This window comes from Lytechinus variegatus, chromosome 1 (genome assembly GCF_018143015.1).
Source record: "Lytechinus variegatus isolate NC3 chromosome 1, Lvar_3.0, whole genome shotgun sequence".
NCBI lineage: Eukaryota > Metazoa > Echinodermata > Echinoidea > Temnopleuroida > Toxopneustidae > Lytechinus > Lytechinus variegatus.
The window spans coordinates 65,202,269-65,224,868 of NC_054740.1; the positions used below are offsets into that span (position 1 = coordinate 65,202,269).

The following is a 22,600-nucleotide window of genomic DNA, read 5'->3' on the forward strand; positions in this document are numbered from 1 at the left end:
TGCAGAAAATGAATGCATGGAAAAACCTTGATTTGTGTGGTAGAGAACAAATATTTTTCATTTTGATCAAAATGTAAACAGAAGTGCTTCCAGACTTCTTATGTAAAATTGCAAGTAAATTTGAATTTCAGAACAAATTGTCTACGCAAACCTTTGAGATAGGAGCTTGAAATTAATTAATTGCTTTACTTGTGCACTGTCAACCCTACAATTTTATGAATGTTAATTTCTTGTAACACTGACATGTATCTCCAGTTTGAATGTCACTTTTGTCAGGTCTGTGTCCATGCGTGTGTCTTGTAGAAATTTGATTGCAGCATTTTCAAGGTCCATTGCTACTTAGTGCAGGCATTTTGGTAGTCTCAATTTCACTGCTACCTTAGGCAAATCTATCACGTTTCCTCAGTAAGGACCTCGGAATGCTGTTGGCTCATAAACACCGTCTCTTGAGCTACATGGACATGGTCCCAAGGTAGTGTTCCTCGATCATCTCATCAGAAATACCCCTTTCATGATTTGCAATTGATTGCAAATATTTTTATGCAAGACCCCCTAATACAGTCTAGTCCATTTGGCCAAACAGATGTTACTTGTAGGATTACATGTAGGCTTCAAGTACGAAGAGGGTATGGGACGGATTGTGGATCCAGTTGTGTTGGATGGGATTGGTGATGTGTAGTCTGCTGGGCAAACCCTTCACTCGAAATAAGGGTCTGAATGTGCAGCCTACTCATGCCTTGTGTATTGAAGGCTCTCTCAGAACAGCAAGTTTTGTATGTGCTAGTCTTCGCGTGGAGGCACACTTGTTGATTAAAGTTCCAATGAGGGTCTGTGCCTGCAGACTAGGTGATGTCAGCAAGATAGGGATGGGGTGGTAATGTTAACTAATAAAGTCTTGTCAATCTAACCAAATGGATGTTAGGATTAATCTTCAAGTGTGAAGAGGGTACATAGAGGGACTGTGGTTCTGCTTGTGTGTGATGGGATGGGTAATGTCGCCAAGATTGGGATGGCATGGGTAGTGTTAACTACCAGGTAATAAAGTCCTGTCTATCTATAAACCAAATGGATGCTAGGTTTATTCTTCAAGTGTGAAGAGGGTAGGCCCCCCCCCCTTTTGCATAAAAGTTACTATTCTGGTATCTTTGCCATCCAGTGGTAACTACCATGGTAACGCCGATCAATGGCCAATCAAAGACAAGGATTCAATGCAAGGTACTACAGGTATGGCAAAGTAGCCTAATGGTAGATTTTATACAATGAGGCCCAGCATGTGCATGATGGGATCAAGTATTAGGATGGGTAATGTTAACTTAAGTCAGTCTTGTATATCTAACCAAATTGATTTTAGGATTAGTGTGAAGAGGGTACATAGACGAATCGTGGATCTGCATATGTGTGTGATGGGATGGGTAATGTTACTGAGATTGGTTTCTTCAGTGCCCTTTACTGGAAATTATGATGGTATCTACACCTACATGTACGTGCTGTAGTACGTGTGGCATTGACATTACTTCCACGTACAAAGCAGCTTGGTTCTCATTGTCAGGTAAATAATCATATCAAATCAGGAGAAAATCAGTTTCAGTTACATGTAGCTGTATATTTAAAAAAAGTTGTGGAAAGGAACTCTAAAAACAAAATGGACAAATGGTGAAAATGAATACAGGAAATAAAACATAAAAATCATACATAAACACTACTACCATTTTTGTCTCACCTGCATAGCAGAGTGAGACTAGGCGCCGCTTTTCCGACCACGGCGGGCGTTAACATCAAATCTTAATTGAAGGTTAAGTTTTTTAAATGACAGCATAACCTAGAAAGTATATCTAGTTCATGAAACTTGGACATAAGGTCAATAGTATTACTGAACATCATGCCTGAGTTTCAGGTCACATGACCAAGGTCAAAGGTCAGTGAATTTTGGCCATGTTGGAGGTAATTATTAAATTGCTGTCAAATAACTTTCAAAGGTTGTGGATTTAGTTTATAAAATGTGGACATAGTGGTAATCAAGTATCACTGACAAGTCTTGGGTCACATGATGAAGGTCAAATATCATCAAGGGTCAATGAACATAGTTTTGTATCAGTATATGACAAAAATTATATATTCAGACGAGTTGTGAATAATGATTTTATAGTAGTTTTCAAAGTCAGCACTACTGCTATATTGAATCGCGTAATGCAGGGGAGACTGCCAGAGGTGCTCCACAGCTTCTCTATTGCTTTTGGGTATTAAAAAATTGAATAAACAGCTTAGCACATATTTATTAGCTGCATTACATTTAATAGTTTGATCTATCAATATATAGAGATTACATGAGCAATTAGTGCACCATTTTTCTAAGCAATTATTACTATTAAAGTTTTGTTTGAAAATGGTTGAATAGCATATTAGCTTTGCAATGTGAACTCATCGTGGCAACAAAATAAAAGGAAGCAACATGGATGAGGGAAATCTATATTGCTGCTTGAAAATTGTGCATACTGATTGGATGGCCAAATAGAATCGCAGAATACAAGTTTGTGTTTTAAAAAGATTTATGCTGTCATTTTATTATTAAACCCATTTATCCTAGTTGACTACATGTAGGTCAATATGATATACAATTTTCTATGTTGATTGTCCAAGTGATTGTTATTCAATATAAAAAAATCTGTATTTGCTATTTCTCTTTAGTGCTTTCATTGAATATTACTGTATGTTCTACATGTATAATTTAACCTTTAAGGGTAGTGATTTTGGCTATTACGGCTCTTTTATATTTCATGGGTTAAATCACTATCAGGCCTTAGGTATATTTTTCTCTGTTAGTATTACACAAGCATAGTGAGAATGAAGAGATGCACTGCCAGTTGAACAGGTTTATCCCTTCAATAATTACATGTATGCCAAATTACTTGAGCTAATTGATCATGATAGCAAGCTCTTAGTTATTGACCTCACTCTTTAATGGTTAAACATGTCAATCAATACATTAATTAGCTGGTGTTCATCTGATCATTCCTATCAATCAATTTTGATTAAAAATTAAAGAGATTTTGAGATTTTTGCAGAAAATGAAAGTACAAGTCCTATTCTATTTATAACTAAATTTCTAGGCAACAATATTTTAGTTTCTGAGAATGAGATATGTGGGGATTTTCACGGCGATGCCATGCAAGTTGTTGATGAAATACAAGCCCAGTGAATGTTACACATGCAAACGTCCCATTACTTAATTGGGAATAGCATCTCAAGACACGGATGCAATGTCATTTGTTCCAAGCATAATCTTTAATACACCCTTGGCTTTGCATTGACCTTAAGTGACCTAGATGTACATTACACCACTGCCCTGGATACTCTCATGTGACTAAACTCTGACTGTCCCCATTGGTTGTTGTTTACGGGTAGTTGTTGATCATGGGAGGAAAGCATGTTGACTAGTCACATCACATAATGATTTTAAGATAGCTTATAGCACTACACGTTTGAAAATGATTCACATATTGTAAAGAGAATGAAATCGATATTTAATTGGCAGTGCTTTTCTAAAAAGGGGGCAGGGCAACCAGCCCCCAAAATGATCCATGGTTGCAAAAGTAATGCCAACTTTGAACCAAAAGGTGCATAGCCCAAATCCCACAGCAACTCTTGTGACATTTTGCAAGCCGTTTATTTACATGTGCCACCCTCCACCCAGGTGTACCCAATAGAAAGGAATTGCTTGAAAGCCTAGCACTCCATCAGGATAACAGTGTATGTAGTATGCAATGTTTAGAAACATAATTATAAAACACTAACTTTAAATGCTGAGGAGTGAGGACCCATATTCCCTCCATGTCAGCATTTGTGGCTTTTTGGCACAATTATTGGTGCTATAATTTTACGATCATCCAATCTATTTTATCCCTAGCTTAATATTCTTTGTTTGATTTGTGTTACTCTCTATTGATTTCTAGTTAGTATAATGGGTCTTAATTTGTTTATATTTCATGTATAATAAATACCTTGCGTTATGCCCCCAATTCATCCATATCATGATGAATAATTCAGAAGGCTTTTAGATGCTGTGTTTGATTAAAAGCCAATTTCATAATAATCCAAAGTGGCTTCGGTGTAAACCATGCCTTTGCTTTTCAAACATCCATTTTTTTAGGGGGGGGGGGAAGTGGGGGTGCTATTCCAGTCCTCTGATGTACAGTCTAGATCTGATGATTGGGGTTATCATATACATACATGTACACTGTACATGTCTGATGCGAGGTGTTGTTTTATTGATGAGATATGAAATCAATATTATAATTTCTTGGTTGGTCAGCATATAGATTAAGATTTCTGCATTACAGTTCTTATTGAATTTACATGTAACTTCAAATGTTTAACCCTATGTTTTTCAATTTGCTTGAAAAATGTTTGATAGATCTTGGATTATATATTATAACTAGTTCTTTAATAGGCAACATGCTTGCTCTAATTATTACATACAGTATCAGGTTTCACAACTACACACCATAAGGTGGTGTTGTATATCAATTTATCCCACCAGATGGATCGATGTGCAGATTCCTTTTAATGACGGTGTACTAAGCATGATCTTAGGAGGGTCCTATCATGTACTCGCTGAATGCCTGACCCAATGCACGGTCATCACGTACACCAAATGCTCTGACGGGGGTACACCGGGCATCCCTTTGTCTAAAGAATCGGGGAGAAATGTCAGCGCTAATGAGAGTGAATTGCACCGTGGTGCTTGACAAACATGCCTGCCATAGCATGGACATAACTGCCTTATAGAGGGCGCCGAGTGTATGTGGCCTTGCCCTTAGCAAGTGATACATGTACATGTACGTGTATATCCTTGCCCTCAGCCATGGAAACACTACCCTGTTTACCTACATGCACAGCAGCAAAAATCAGTTCATGATCAATAAGTTTTACATAGAATATCATATAAAACACAATTCTACAAAGATTTAAGCCTTTGAATTGGAAATACATAGCCAAATATCCATTGTGAATCCGAGAATCATCCCATTTAAAATCAGTTCATAGTTGTGCAATAACAACAGTTCACTGCATTGATGACACTAAAATTAATCATGCATTCAATAGTTAGGTTGTTTATCTAGGCACACAAAATTTACACCAATGTCGTAAATGGAAATTTGCATCGGAGAGGAGCTGCTGTACGTGTAGATATATAAAGTGCATTGAACTTTGATACACAAATGGCAATCTTTATTTGTATTTAATTTTAGTCATTCAAATTAGGTGATGTGTATATATTTATTTTATCATTTTGAATGGGGGAGCAGTGAGTTTCATCTACATCCTGGTATGTAGGATTATTCCACTGTGACGTCATGTTTACCTGTGCTTGTTGATGTAACTTGAGCATACCATCAGCCTTTAAGAATTTAGGTTAAAGTTGACGTACAGATGATAGCTTTGTCGATTATAGCCTTACCTTCGAGCTAAAAATTGGAAAGTATTGCAGGTAATTCATTTTGTTGACCCCCCCAAAAAATGTATAAAATAACAATAAACATATATAAAAACTTAGTAATAAACAAATTGAATCCTACTCTTCATTCCAAGCAATGACAATACACGTTCTCAATTTTCAGATTTATAGATTTCATTACTTCACAGTGCTTGGGGTTACATGTAGCTCTAGACATACATGTACCAAACATTAAAGGACAACTCCACCCCAACAAAAACTTGATTTTAATGAAAAGAGAAAAATTCAACAAGCATAACACTGAAAATTTCATCAAAATCGGATGTAAAATAAGAAAGTTATGGCATTTTAAAGTTTCGCTTATTTTCAACAAAATAGTTATATGAACGAGCCAGTTACATCCAGATGAGAGAGTTGATGACATCACTCACTCACTATTTCTTTTGTATTTTATTATATGAAATATGAAATATTGTTATTTTCTCGTCATTGTCATGTGAAATGAAGTTTCATTCCTCCCTGAACACGTGGAATTTCATTATTTTAACATTTTGTGCTTCAGGCAAGGTGGTCCTATTCGTCAAATTCGTAAAAATTGAAATATTGTATAATTCAAACAATAAAAAACAAAAGAAATAGTGAGTGAGTGACATCATCGACTCTCTCATTTGGATGTAACTGGCTCGTTCATATAACTATTTTGTTGAAAATAAGCGAAACTTTGAAATGTCATAACTTTCTTATTTTACATCCGATTTTGATGAAATTTTCAGCATAGTGCTTGTCTGATTTTTCTCTATTGATTCAAATCAACATTTTTCTGAGGTGGACTTGACCTTTAAGAATTCTAGACTTAGATCTATTAAACCTTAATTTGAAAGGCTTTTAATGAATGCTTGCTGTGACTACTTGAGTGTATTACCTTAATGAAGACAAAGTATTTGAACTTAAGACTATCAGCCCTACATGTATACTGTAGTCTTTGTGAGTTTTAAACAGATATATATTCCTAATCAGTAAAATATGGAAAGGAAATTTGAATACCAGTAGAAATAATAATATAGAGAACTTGAAATATTGTTTAATAGTGCAGTGAAAGCAGTCATAATAATCTCTATAGGATTTATACTTTGTCACTGTGAAACAAAATATATCGCGATTATAAATTGCAGCCGCTGCAAAAAATAAAATCAATGAAAGTAATGTTGATGGATTATGATTCATAATTTTAATGATCTGTCTCTTTGTCCATGGACTCAGATAATGCACATGATCAATATGATATCCTCCATTTTTTTTACCAAACTAATAAACATGACATGTATGTCAATTGATGCTTTAAAACAGTGAGCAATATGAAAAAGCAGAGTTGTTATTTTATATGATAATGGTAATCTGCTTTTATGTTGTGCTTAATACCTTTTTGTAGGAACAATGTTTCTATTATAGCTCTAGAAAATTATAGCAAGACTTTTCAAAGTCGATTCAATTGCTAGGCATACATGGACATGTACTATTTTGGCTTTCCTATCCTGGGTGGAGAGTAGCCAAGTTTGTAGATTGATAGAGTGGCCGTGCGGGAATATGAACACAGACCCTCTGATTACAAGGCAAGAATCAGAACCGCTACACCATGATGCTTCATTTATACTATGGAGTACAGTATTATCTAATAAAAACAACCTAGTTTCAGCATAAAGCAGAGAATCTAATCTCAAAACGCATTGTCGGTGCTTATGCAGCCATTCAAGCAAAACTTGTCTTTGACAAAGTGATGCTACATGTAGATTTGTTTTTTTTTCACTGTACTTTAAACTGCCCACTGCTCACAGGAGAATGATAAACAAAGCCATTAGAAGCTAAACTGCAGAGTTCCAACTACTAAATGCTGGCAAGGAGGCAATCCATCCCTGAGCCAAACATTATCAGACTGCCAGTCAGTTATCCGAGTTCGTTTGTTGACGACACGGTGAGATGGGGCTTTAAAATACAGACAGATCTACCGGCATAGCGGAGTGAGCTGTACAATACAGAGCACCGGCTTGATACGGTGAAGCAGATAGCAACATACTACCAGTGCAGACAGGATAAATTTATATAAAGATAGGCATATATTTATTCAAAGCTGTTGGCAGAAGTGATGTTTGACTAGCTACTTGGACCTATACTTGTACGAAAGATTTATTTTATGTGCTGGAGGCCAGGTGGAAGCGGAGATACAGAATTTGAGTGAGTTTATTTTTCCTTTTAGTGTTGGCTTTCTTTCATGCCTTTTCATGCTAAGCTAGCGTTTATGCCCCTGCGCTCATTAGGTGGGTTGGCATTGGTAATGGCATTCATACTGCTTTGTTGGGCCTCGAGCCAGAGGATGTAGTATATAATGACAGATAAAGATACTTTAAATGCTAGGAAAGACAAAGATGTGATTGCTATTCTTTGTGTATGTTTTGCCAAGTAGTATTGGCTTCTTTGTGCTGTACCAGTTGCAGCAGACTGTTCAATAATTCAAAATAAGTTCATCAAGGGAGGATTAACAAAAATCTTTTTTGTAAGAGTTCAGACATTGCTGTAGTTGTAAAAAAGAAAATTGTCAATAACATACCTTCGCCAGCTAGGTACCAGCATTTTGAAATCGATATTGATTTTATTGTTGCATTCAAGATCAGTCCGGATGAAAATTGAGAAATCCTCAAATCATCTTATTGAGGGGGAAGCCGGGAAGGGGTAAAAGATGATTTATTTATATTTGTAGTGTACCATATATTGAAGATTTTTCTTTTTTTACTGAGCAGTCTACACAAATGCATCTTGTTTATGGTGCCTCTGAATAGGAGGAAATGTGCAGTGATGGTATAAAACAATTTGGGTTGTGAGTGCGGTTTCTACCCTCAAATACATGTAATTGGTTATTAAACATTCTATTGATTATAATCATGCAACATTTACAAAGTGCTGAAAATAAATGTTAGTGCTGCTTTACCCTAGCCACATACCCCTAAGTAGTCATCGAAGTTTCCTGGTACCATGCTCTGATTTATTTTCACCTGGGTGGAGAGTGGCAAATGAAGGACACCAATGCTTTGATGAGACTTGAACCTAGGACTTTGTGGTCCAAAAAGTCTGCAATTGTATCCACCGATCAACAATTCCCTGAAAGCTATTTTATTTTACTTTTTTCTATTACATTTTTACATGTATTTCGCTTTTTAATGTCAATTGGGAGGGGTGTAGCCTCCTTCCTTCATGCCTTTAACCTGAAACCTTACAAAGTCACAAGTAAGCAAAACAGGATCTCCTGGAAACATGTCCTATGTATCAGGTATGAATACAGACTTCCTGTTTCTGTTTCATCTCATGATCATATCAAAGCTGAAACTTAGTAAATCCCTTGTTTGTATATTCTTTGTAAATATGCTATATACAGTAGGCATATATGTAGATTTGATGTGAAAATTATCCTTGTTTACCAAGAGACTGGTGAATAGATGGAATCTACCCTATTATTATACATGTAACCATGAAACCGGCTAACCATTGGAAACAGGATATTTATTCACATGAAACAGCTAATTTCTACTTAAATGTAATTCTTTGATATCTTTGAAATAACAATAAAGTCAGGTATTTTAATGACATGTCACCCGGATACTGTAAACAATGATCCTTGTGACAACAGGGGCCATCTTCAGGGAGTTGCAATTGATCCGATCAGTCGCAACTACGGAAAGCCAGCAAAGTCAATATATAAAATACATGTTTGTTAAAAAAAATTATAGATCTGAATGTACATGTATATCCATAAATTCATTGATTTCTGGACAATTTGGTGTTTTTTTGTTTTGTTTACAAAGGACATCTGTGAAAAATTATTACGCTGATGGATTTCCATAGAGTTACGATTGATTGGATCAATCGCAACTCTTTGTAAGACGGGGCCCAGGAGTATCTTTCTTTTTGATTGTTGTTTGATTATACTTTGACCAAGGAAGATCAAAGAACTTTTAGCTCTCTATCAATGAAAAGAAATTCCTCTTGAATCAAGGTGCAGGGAATTGAATGTTTTATTGTTGACTTTCTTATCATGAGCTATTTGTGCTATAAATATTTGTTTGTAAAGTTCAGTGAAAACTGGCTGTGAGTGTGCATATTTGTCTTGTTAGTATCAGTTTGTACCAGGCTTACATTTGTCCATGGTTTTTTTTCTTCTAGACTTTGGTTGCACACTACTTTGTACACAATACAGTATGAAAAAGCAGTCTTCTGGAACACTTGTCATATCAATATGTTTTTAAAACATTACAACTGGTTTTATAGAGTTATGGACAAAGTATTTGACAAAGAGAGACTCAGAAGAGTGAAGTACAGTGATGAGATGCATGTAAATATAAATTTGATTACGGTAAATCCATTCACTTGACCGGCATTTTGTACTTTCCAGTTTCCACAATGTCCATGACAAAAGATTTCAGAGGGGGAAATAAGAGTTCTATGAATTGCGCTGCACTTTGGATACAGGGAGAAACTATGATTTATTGGCCATATCAGGGTTTGGTTTACAGTTACCATTATGGGGCCTTTGCCTTTCAGTGATAACTACCATGGCAATGATCATCACCAGCCAATCAGAATCAAGGATTTTATGGCAGTTGCCATTTGATGGCAATTTAATTGATAATGGTAGTAACTTTTATGCAGCAAGGGTCTGAAATAAAAAACAAACAAAAAACAGTGATATTACATTACCCAAAACATGCATAAAGTTCAGATTAAAAGATAGCAACGGTAGTAGAATGTATTTCATTATGAATAATTCACCTGTGTGATTCTTCAATCTAGGTAAACCATTGTTTTAAAGCACAAGTGAATATATATTTTGCATATTCAACTCCCAAGTCATTAAAAGATTGAAATGAGCAAAGTCATGTTTAGATATCCACTTGTATGGTGAGTTCAAATATCAGATCCACTTACAGTGAGTGTATAGTTCATTCACCTAATTTATTTATTAGTGATAGATTTCAGTTCATAATGAACTCTTAAAAAAAGGAATTTATTGAATAAACCATTACAAGTAAAAATGCTTGTACAAGGACAAGTATAAAAATTGCCAGAGAAGCACAGAATACTATGTTAACCCAAAATTTTCCTTTTGAAATATTCAATTTTTATTGTTAGATTTTTGGGCTGTTTTATTAATGAATAATACAGTTTTCACTTATATTGTTGAATAAACATGCACACGTACAACTGTGGAAAACCAAATCAGTTTTTGTCACTTTTATATTCATAGGCATTCATTCCATTTTGCCTATTATGTCCGTGTTTGACAGGTTTCATTATGTAGAGTATACCTTGCTTTTGTGTAATTTTTAAAAATCTATATCTTCAAACAGATCTTTATCCTTGTTATTGTTTCTGTAGGCAAAAAAACATGATTATGAAGCCTTTTAAGTGTTTTGTTTTGTACAAATGAAGGCCACTGACGCGCGTGTCCGAGATGATGGACATCATTTGTGATGAATAATTAGATACATTCTATGACATCATCTATCGCCTTCATAATTTTTATCTTTGAATGATAAACATGGTCACAAGTGGAAAAGGGAGAATATTAGTGGTGGCTAGGTGTACGTTTCCTGAAGCAAATAGTGACTGATTTTCACTGGCTGATTTATTCTTAGCCAATCAGGAGCAAGGATTTCAGTAGCTTATAACAGTTGTCAGTGACGATGTGTTTCATGAAATGTTCTTCTAATTATTTACTTGAGCATACTCTGGATGAGGTTTATTGAGATGGAAAGATGATATCTGTGTGAGTGATGTTAAAAGTGGAAAGGATCGAGGCATGATTATTACGATGAATATTGATTAAAAAATGGAAAGGAGATAGTTTGTTCGAAAAACTAAGATGGAGCTAGATGTTCAGATATATTTAATAGTTTGCAGAGATGTTGCCTTCTAAATTCATGCAAGATAGAAAAGATTTAAATTAGAGGAAAAGAGAAGTTTGGCAGGAGGGGGGGGGGGGGTAGGAGAGAGAAAGAAACAAGATTTAAGATGTTTATTCTTTGATTTTTATGGTACCTTGACATTTCATTTAATAGTCATGATTATTTTATTGTCATGTTTTTCATTATTGATGTCAGTAGAAGAAACAAATTATATGCAAAAATATTATCACCCCCCCCACAAAAAAAAAAAAAATCATCACACACAGCGGAATATGAATTGTAATGTTGCAATGATAGATATCCTGGTACAAAAAAGGAAAGAGTAAAGAGAGTTAAAGGGAGAGGAATTTTGAGAAAGTGCAGTGGAGAGTGTTAGAGAAAATAGTAGGTCCATGGTGTGAGTGTGTGAAGGGAGAATGATTGCAAGCAAATAGGCACTAAAACACGAGAGCCAACTATCTACTCCAGATGTTGATCTAGTATTTGGTGTAATCCCAGCGTGGCTCATAATAAGGTGGGACTATGCTGTGTACTTGTGACTCAGCAGGCCACTATCTGCATTTAACATGCATGCAGTGCTACGTGCTGACACTAATGAAACCTTGTCAATGTAGAAAGCAGAGCATCCTTCCTTCCAATCAATGTGTATCACAGAAGACAGCGGTGTCTTATGAAAATTGTGTATATTGTTTTTATTCTATGATTAAAAAAAAAAACATTGCAAACTTTAGTGATTTCAATTACCCACAGTGTTATCAGAATCAAATTGATGTTGGAGATGCAAAATGAGGAACGTGCATACAAAATTGAAATTGCTGCGTTCGTTCCAAAAGAATTGTTGGAAGATTTGTATTGTATCAATTTTTTTTTTAAATTTGGAAACCATAGAGTTTAATTTTGATTTATAAGAGACACAGTTGTGAGAGTCAGGTTTATTATGGATGAAGAGGGCTTTAATGCGGGTGTTGCATGAAAACATTGAAGTTCATTGCTACTTTATGCAATTTTATATTAAATAGACACTTTTTTGTGTTTTACTGTTGCCAGAAGCACATCAGCAATCGCTTACAAATTGGCAATTTGTAAAGGTTATATGATCGATTCGCGACCCCAAATAAATCCCCATAAGATTGTGATTTATTGGGAATGGCCATTTCGTGATTGCATATTGGACTTACACTAATCCCTGCCAATTTAAAAATGAAACTTGTTATTTTTCCCTGTACATACTGTACAGATGATTAATGGGTGTTTTTATATTCTATACATCTTTCATGTCTGTGGCAGTGGAGTTAAATGTAAATGGTGCATACTGTTGGGTAAAGTCTGCTTTCTAATGCCTGTTTTCTAAAATACAAATTCTGCATGATTCAGTGTTATTGGTGACTTTCAAAACATGGTAGACCTCATACAATTTAAATATTGAAAGTCTAAGGGAAAAAGAGATAATACTACATGTATATACATGCATTGCAGTATACTGATAGTGCTACATGAACACCTGCTCAAATGGTCCCAAAAGATTAATTAAAAGTTTGCATACATTTTAGTTTCTTTCAGAATAGTAATTTCTCATTGAAACTCATACCTTTGGTTCAAAATGTTTAAATTGATTTCTTCTGTCATGTAATGTGTATGTTTTTTCTTCTACCTTAAATTGATTGTGCACACTATTACATGTATATCCCATGAACCTAGAATTATTCTGCATCGCAATTACATTTAGCATCAACTGATGTTGTTAGCTGAGCTGCTGCAAATCACCTGTTCATAATTAAGACAGTTAATGAGAGTAGCATTGTGATTTATTATCTACAAACTGATCTTCCAGTAGACTTCAGTACATCCATGTTTTATATTCATTTTGCTGTTCCAAGTTTCTTTTGATGATCATATTTTCATCATAAAAAGACTATTAAAGCCCAAGTCTCTCCAGTTTTTGTATCGAAACCTGTGTATACAGAGAGGACTACATGTACGTGTACATCAGTAATTTAAAACAGTGTTAAATTTAGTGTTACTTCAACACCCTAGGGTCTTAATAACGCCATTAGTTGTTGCTATAACACTTCTTGGTGTTATATTCAAACTCAATGGTGTTATTTTAACACCTCAGGGTGTGGTGCTCCAGGGACAATAGTAGTGTCAATTTTAACACTCAAGTACATGTATTTTTCAGCAGTATAGCCCTCAAAACTGGGCCTCAATATTGACTTGTTTCAGATTCTAGTTAATGGCTAGAACATGTTGGTAGCAAGACAAAGTGAAAATGCAGCAAGTTACTGTGAAGGTGTTTAGGTCTTCGATGAATAATTGATAAATGAGAGGCGAAGTGCATTTGTCCTTGGCATTAATGTCCCAGTCCGATACTAACGAGTCCATATTACCAACTGCTTAAGCATTGATACAGGTCATACCTGCCGATTGTGTCTTGGCAATGTGACCTACATGTCACGTAGGTCGAAACTGATCATTAGGGACTTCTCGTTGCGCACGTTATCAGAAACACATTAAAATTGGATAGTCGTGAGTGAAAGCTTCAATAATTTTGCACATACATGTACAAAAACATAGGTGTTATATCTGCATGTACATGTATATATCAAATTACCTGCTATGTCGGTGACACAGTGCTAAAAACAACACAAGTCAGTGTTCTGAGAGGACTAAACTTAGTAGTTTATATCAATGTTTAATTCAAGGTGTTATAGTTGAACACCCATTGGTTTTTATTGTAGCACCTTCTCTTTGTTAGTTAAACACTATTTGGTGTTATATTTCAACACTGTTGTATTTCTACAATGTAACACCGGAAGGTGTGGTCCTCTCAGAACACCAGCTTGTGTTGTTTTTAGCACTGTGTCACCTACAAAGCAGGTAATTTGACCCTACATGCAACGTTCTCGCTACCACGCGTCACGGTTGTCGGGCGCCGACAACCCTGAAAATTTTCAGAGGAAATCCGACAACCGTGAACTTCCCCGACAACCGTGGCCGACAACTGTAAAACAGGAATAGATCTACAAAAAATGAATATATTAAATAACACAATCTGCTTTTCAGATCCTAAAATAAACTTGACGATTATTTCGTCCAAGATTTCTTCCCGGGATTTCTTTGACTCACTACGCTGTATACGATACGACCTCGACTCGAGGCCCAATCTCTTTTGTTGGAAGCGCGAAGATGCTTACCTCGCTTGCGTATCGCATTGCTCACATTATTTACGTCTTTAAAATGGTAGTAAATACGGAAAAAAATAAAGTGAGTTGAGAGGGGTACCGTAGGTTACTGGGTTAGGCAATGTAATTATTAGATTATTACGAATTTCAGTTTTCAGTTGATATTATCACTTATCTTTTTCAAAAATAAAGTGTCAAAAATAACATCAAAATTCGATCGGATTTTAATTTCATCTCGTCCCAGCCTTTGCTACATCGGGGCTACATCGACTACTTGAATTCATTGAATGCTTTTCGTATGACACTCCCGTAGATCGAGCGAATTAAGAAAATTATTCAAAGATCACGTTGATAATGACAAAGCCAAAGGAATGGATTGACATAATGTCCAACTCATTTACTTACAGCATAATGATTTATTCACATTTATATTCCGATTTTACTCCATAATTTCCAAAGTCTTGATCTCTACATCGATCTTTTGAAAGTGTTGATTAATTTCGTGACGGTGTGTCTACCAAGTTCTGTATCACCGCACTAGCGCTCGCAACGATTCAGGAAACAAATCACACATGGCATCAAAATCCTTGATCTGGGGATCCGAGTCTTCCTATGGGATCCAAAACTAATTCAGTTCGAATGTTTTTTTTTTCAGATATTCATTGAATCTGTTACAATTTTCATAAGTAATTATCTTTATTAATATCATTCACATTTGTTTTCATTACAACTCATCTTTTTAATGTGACTTATACGTATATACAGTGTATTTTCATTTGTATTGTTCTTTATTGCTCATGGCCTGCCAATTGAATAATGAGCGCACCTGTCACGGTCCTGAGAAATGTTTTTTTTTAATCATCACGGTGAATGCTTTATGAATTTGTTGTACAATTGCTTAACAACTACGATTTAAAATAAAATATTTGAAAAAAATGATTTGTGTGAAGGAGAAAGAAAGAATAAAGGGGGGGGTGGTCGTGGGCAATGTAGATGAAAATTATGGGATGTTTGTGACTTTATGGGGGTCGGAGGGGATTGGCGAAAAGAAGTCAATGTTCGGAGCGAATGAAATTAATATTCATTTACGGATGTGTCTACTGTGATTGATCATTGTGGCTGCATAATCTTTATGGCGATTGAAAATCCACCTTGGGTCGGGAGGGGTACATGAACGTGATTCAATAGATTTCGATAGAAGTACACACATTCAACAAAGTGGATTGACAATTCATTCACAGATATTCATTTTAAGTACGAATTGTGTGAACGTTTTAGAGGATATGTATTTCGTTGTTTACGCCCACAATGAGTTGCTAGTATAATTTGAATATCGTTGGATGAATTTTTCAATTTCACTGATGTTATGTTTTCTATCGGCATTGTGCAGTTAGCTTTACAACATCATTAGCCTAATTACTGTGGATGATATTCATGAAATGAGTTGGAATGTGAACGAGACGCCCCAAAGCCGATGGCACGTGATCTAATTAGTATTCATTATCTTGGGCTTGAGCCAATCATTGTGCTTGAACGGGTTTCCCGATTTCCCACCCTGGAATGTGTGCCACGTGTGTGACCTTTTAACCTGTTGTTTGAGTGCGAATCAGCTGATTTCATGACCTCAAATATTCTTCATGTTGTTTACGCTGGATGAGTGCTATACAATTAAGAAAATCTTATTTTAATACTGTTAAAACGTGAATTTCTGTAAATTTAAAACTACACCTACAGTGATATTGTGATGCAATTTATTGAATCACGTACCTCGATCTTCCCACTCATGATGCAAGAAAATATTTTTAGAATTTAAAATCACCAAAATATACATGTAAAGAAAGATTATTCAGCCATCATCATCAGTAGTAGAATTCTAAAAAATATATTCGCTTTGAATATTGACTTCTTCACCAATCCCACACACACGATCTCAACATCCCCTTGTCATTGTCCAGGCCACGACCCCTCCCCTATCGCTCTCTCCCGTCGAACATCTACAACCCCCCCCCCCCCCTCTTCCTCTCTCTTTCACATACGCTGTATTTGTAGGCCTACATATTGTATTACCTAAAAATATTTTTCCTATCAATTAACCTATACTTTCAAAACATTATAAATCGCAATTAATAACAAAATCGTAATACTAAAGTTTTATGAATGACTAAAAATATTCCTCACGCTCGTGATGAGCACATTCATTATTTTATAGGTGAGTAACGAACAAACACAGCAATAATTGACAGTGATAAAATAATCTTGATAAAAGATTATAAGAGTAAACATCATCAACAGAAATCTTATGAGAGTTAGTTTCAGTGAGTATCTGAATTTACAAAACAAAAATTCGTGCAAATTATATTAGTTAATTGGGGACCCCGTCTCATGAATACCGATGTCCATTATTTGGAAGCCTCGGAAGAAATCTTCCGAGGCTTCCAAATAAAGTTGGAACAATCTTTGGATTTCGTAAGGGCGTGACGCGGCGCAAGCTCAAAGGGCTACGCATGCGGTCCGTAGATGTAGTCGGTCATTGACATAATAAGCAACACGCATTCACAAAATTAATCGCACTTTTACAAGGATGTAGCGATCTAAACATTGAAATAATGGACTTAATTTATCGATGCCATCAATGTGAATAAATCAATGAACTGTAAGTATAAAATGAGATTGACATTTCCTTTCACCTTTTTAAGTTATCAGTACCGGTAATTGCCTTTCTGCTTCAATCGCAATTCGCGCAACTGTTACGGCTGTGTGGCCGGAGAAGCATTAAACAGACATAAAATGTGGTGCATTTAGCAGCAATCTAAGCTCGTCGATATTGATATTTTCGATAGCTACCGCGCTTCGCGCGGGAGGGGGGACACCCCCCTCCCGAACCCTCCCCCCGTGCGTGCTTCGCACGCACCGAGGCCGCTGCGCGGCTTTCGTCGCTTCGCGCCGACAACCGTCAGAGTGAACCTGGCGAGAACGTTGCCTACATGTATCAGTTTCATATCTATGGGCTGTATATTCTTTTCCTTTTTTGCTTTAAAAACTTGACATGATCAAGGTGATGTACTACATGTATGATGCTGAGAATTATTTAAAAAGTGAAAGTGAAACAAGCTTAATAATACTCGGGGATTGTTGACAGATCAGGATGCAAGAAACTATAGAAGATTGACTAATTTATTTATAAAATTAACAATCTTGCAGTTGATACCGAAAGTGTATGGAGTTTCATGATTATGCGATTCTGAACTTGTACAGCATGCATGTTAATGACACTGCAGTATGACTCAGAAAATTTTTAGATTTTGTAAAATTTTATTATGAAAGTTTCCCAATTGAAATCTATATTCCTTGGTATCAAACGTTAATGGAAAACTTATCTTGTTGAGGTTATTTGGAATCCGTTGATTAGATTTCTATTCCTTCAATCATATGACTGGTCTTGGGTGAAGAATGGGACAACAATTAGGCGAGTTATATATGATAATGATTATTTCAATATTTTATCAGTATAGTGTGAATAACCTTAATTAGAAAAATCTTATCACAAATTGATAAAGAATAAACATCATCACTGCGTGACCGACTGCTTATTCCTCTATGTAATACAAGAATTCAAGTAGGCCTGGTAAACATAAAAGATATAATTAGGATTTGTTGCGCACACTTTGAAGCATGACCATTGTCTTCAATTAATATTTAATGAAAATGAAAATAAGAGAGATAAGCACTATCGTTTACAATGCAATATGAAAAAAATACCGACAGTTAATAACCATGATTTGACTCGTTGCGCATTGCGATAAAAGTTTGGGCTGTGTAAGGTTTTACTTCACACTTGCATGTTGTTGGGCCAATCTCTCTATCTCTCTCGCTGCCACAACAACGTACGAAGGAGCTAACGGAACCCACAGTAAAAGTGTGCGATGGGTGGTACAAATAAAGAGGAAAAGGTAGGCATAATTCGATGAGAAAAACCACCTGCTCCAAAGCAACAAATTATTCAGAGTGTTGGATATCTTTAGAGCTTTGGTGTGCTGTTCAGTCGTCAGGCTATTAATACTTTATAACGAGATGAAGTACATGTACCCTACAAAGAATAACTCTGCTTGAGTTATCTTAATGGTATCATTTGATGTATTGTTATAATTAGGCTAGTATAAATTATGTAATTTTAAGTACATGTATGTGGCTACATTTATGTAGTGTACATTTCCTTACCTGGCAGAGGTGTTTTAAACCTTTGAAATTTAATTTTGAAAAAATAGAACTTTCATATTAAAATATGCTATGATAAATTTGTTAACGTGGAAGTTTATTAAATATAAAAAATCAGTTGTATCTATACCTATTTCAGATCTAAACATTATAAACAGAGTTACTTGCGTTAGAGTCTAGTATTATTCTGAATTAGAGAAAATGCTCAATTAAATTACTTCATAATGAGCAGCATACCGGTGCTTATTAATTCAGTGGCTCCTTTGCATACTTGTCTCTGAATGTTCATAAACTAATTGCCATTGTTTTTTTATGTGGCTTACATGTGTAAGTGACACTTACCTGCTTAATTTCAAGTAGCAATAAAAATATGTTTAAAATAGCATATACATTTAAAGTTTGATGATCATTACTTTGAAAAAAAAGGGACTTTTTTTCCGACTTTATTCCAATGTGATGATCATGTGCGAACATTTGTCATATGAAAAAAGCTGCATGGATAAGTGGTACATGTACATCTGTGTGTAAAACAAATTGGCAGCTTAAGTCCTTTGCATGGTTTATTCTTATATATTCTACACCATACTGTACGAGTAATCCATGTATCACATTATATTTGTCTTTCATCACTATCGTGACATTATTATTAACATCCTAATCAATAATACATGTTTCCTCTCCATGGCCAGTATTTTTGTATCACCTTTTCGCCATTCCCTAAAGGTAGAAAGTGACAGGCCGGCTTCTCTTGAGATCCATTCTCATTAGTCCAAGTTTTAACTGCATGTGGACCCATTCAGGCTAAGAGACTTTTGTGTATAGTCATACATTCATCATTGTCTCGGCAATTAAATGTGCTTCCTCTTTTTTTTTTAATAACATGGAATCACAATTCTTTGAAACCACCTACATGTAGTCTGTATGCCCCTTCATAGCAGGTGGAAAATTCCCTAGGGGGGGGGGGCTGATTGCCCCCAAATGCCCTCGAGACCTAGTGGGTGTTTCATATTTAAGAGCTGTTTGTAAATTACGAGTGACTTTATATGTTTGATTATCCTTTTTCACAACTGTAGAAACTAAACTAATGCTTAATTACAATCTAGTGTGTATCATTATCCACAAGAAAATGGTTACCAGTCGTTGCAGAGTCACTCATAATTTACAAGCAGCTTTATGAAACACCCGGCAGGTCTGCTTTTCCAGTTTGTGTTAGTGCTTCTAGGACAATTACCGGTGTTGCATGTCCTAGTATCATACATAATATTTTTTTTAATTCCATGGAGTATTATTGCAGAGACTGATAAACACAAAAATGGCTAAATGAGCACTACAACTGCATATTGTTGACTGATACCTAGTGTGTTGATTATGGTGAAATTGATCACATTTAGTAACATTTTTTCTTGTATTATTAATAGACATTGTGAGAACTTATTTGATACCAGTTTTGGGAGGTTTATATCATATTCTTAAGATAATTTGAACCTCTTTGAATTTATTTGAAATGTGACGATGGAAGTCAACATTAGCAATCATGGTAATGCATCATTTTGGCACTTGTTCAGTACAGTCATGATCATGCATGCGACTGGATGCGTGCCAGGCTCTTGCACATAATAATATATTTATTCAAATGGGCCGGGTCATTGAACAGAAAATTGGTGTCTGCGGATGTGCTCTAACACTTAACCACCATGTATATTTCAGGGTGTCATCGGTTAAGCCCATGCGTCATGGTGTCTGTCATCTTCAGTGATTGAAATACACAGTGTAAAAACAAAATTATACAACGCTGTTTACTATATGAACCTTACAGTAATTGTTTAAACAGTTTAAACAACTGTTTAAATATTAAGCAACAAAGTTTAATTTTCAATATCTAATTGTCAATAAATTAAACATGATTGTTTAGATGGTTAAACAAATACTGTAAGGTTCATATAGTAAACAGCGTTGTATAAAATCTTAAACAGCATTTTTACTGTGATAACTCAAGCCCATTGGTATCTGTACTTATCAGATGATTTTTATTTTCTGTGTATAAATTCATTTGAAAATAGAATCTTGATTTTAACGGTAATTATGTTTTCATGATGAATAGAGAGAAAATGTTGATCGATCGGTATTCATATGTTGCGATAACAAATTACACCCTGAAAAAATTCTTCTTGATACATTTGATGAATGTTTCAATCAGTAGTGACCAGGTCATGACTATAATGGAAATCTATTGTTGCATATTTGGAATGAACAAATTAAACAAATTATCATGATGTTTGTAAGTAGTGTCAGTGAAATTAGCTTTCACTGCAATGTATTTTCTCTTGCTCATGTGCAAGTGCTGAAGCAAAAAAACTGAGGTGTCTAAATTTCTTGCCTCAAAACCAGTAAATTTTTTTATTTATCCAACTGCGGTGTGAGTCGCCACTGACTGGTAGTTGTTAGGCCAAGCTTGTTTGGTAATTTCATCTGGGCCTCCGTTTATCTCAGTTCAAGTTAGATTGGTTGGTATCACAGTGTACTGGTGCAAGGTAATTCTATTGATTGTGTCTGAGGAATGGAGCATCGCTTGTTGAATTATGATGAGCTGTATTCCTTCGCTGTATTAACATCTTTATTAGCACAGCCTAGAATGCTTCAATGTATTCACCCTCCCCCTTTTATCTATCTCCCCTTTTCAAGCTCTTTTAAAAATTGATTACTCAGTTTTAAAGTTTTACAGGCTTCCACATCCAAATCACAAATGTTCTCCTTGTACATTCAATTCAATTCAGAATGGTTTATTCAGATAAAAACTTCCATCACAGCACAGAGCCAATCCATCATATCACATCCTCTCAAATAAGCAATAATCAGTCAATCCTTTTGTTTCTTTTTGTTCTACATGTAAAGTGATTTATTTGATAAATAAAAAAGTCAAAATTTTGAGGAATACTTTTATACTTGAAAAAAAAATACCCCCAGGAAAACCTCTCAGGTCAGCATTTTGTAGAACTCAGAATTGAGACGGGGTGTCTGCTTTCACTTCAAGAAGTATTATTCATCCTGAAATAAAGTTACTAGTGTCCTTTATTTCATGGATCACATCAGCAAGTGTCGTAATATTGGAAGGTCTTTTATTTATAGAGTTGAATGACGAACTTCCATTGTGTTGCCCTGATATCTTTTTATTGAAATGAGTCTGACACAGCAGTGCGCATGTTGCCAAACCACGGATGCGTATAGATAGGATAGATAACATCACCTTTTTAATGTGTTGTGTTTTTAAATAGTTTTTCAATGATGAGGTAACATGACGACTTACAAAAGGACAGGGAAATTACCATCACTCCACACGTCGTTGAATCATCCCATGATGTCTTTTGGTGGTCATGCCCAGTCACTCGTTTGGCCATAACTGTGGTTGCCAAATGCCAGTTCAAACTATTACTTATTAATTTAATTGATAACGCTAAAAGATGGTTAGTTCTCTGGTATGATAAAAGCAATAAGGAAATATTTGGACCAACATCATAAGAAAGCAGGAAAATTGCTGACATAATTTTTATGCAAGATTTTTTTGAAAATGTAAAAGCAACACAGCAACAATTTGAATTGTTGCCAAAATCGTTACAAATTCCAAATTCTTAATGATAAGTTGAGTTGGCCCAATTACAGGCCTTTCAGGGCTATCAAAAGATTTCTTTTCTTAGGTGCTCAGGGACGATTAGTCCCCCTCCCCCTTCGTATATCCTGACAAACGCTTTTGTAGCATTCATATCATGGTTGAAAGCGCGCTCATATACAGATCTTCCCAA

At 35.5% G+C, this 22,600-nt stretch overlaps 1 protein-coding gene across 17 annotated transcripts in view; it reads left to right on the forward strand.

Moving 5' to 3' along the window:
• Window positions 1-7,341: 7,341 nt before the first annotated feature.
• Window positions 7,342-22,600, forward strand: part of LOC121419934 (electroneutral sodium bicarbonate exchanger 1-like) — a 77,750-nt gene continuing 62,491 nt past the window's right edge. For 9 of the 17 annotated variants that reach the window (XM_041614421.1, XM_041614460.1, XM_041614452.1 and 6 more), the window contains exon 1: window positions 7,342-7,684. The gene's annotated coding sequence lies outside the window, so the exon portion shown is untranslated. The remainder of the gene's footprint in view (window positions 7,685-22,600) is intronic. The other 8 variants (XM_041614524.1, XM_041614503.1, XM_041614510.1 and 5 more) reach the window with 2 other exon arrangements.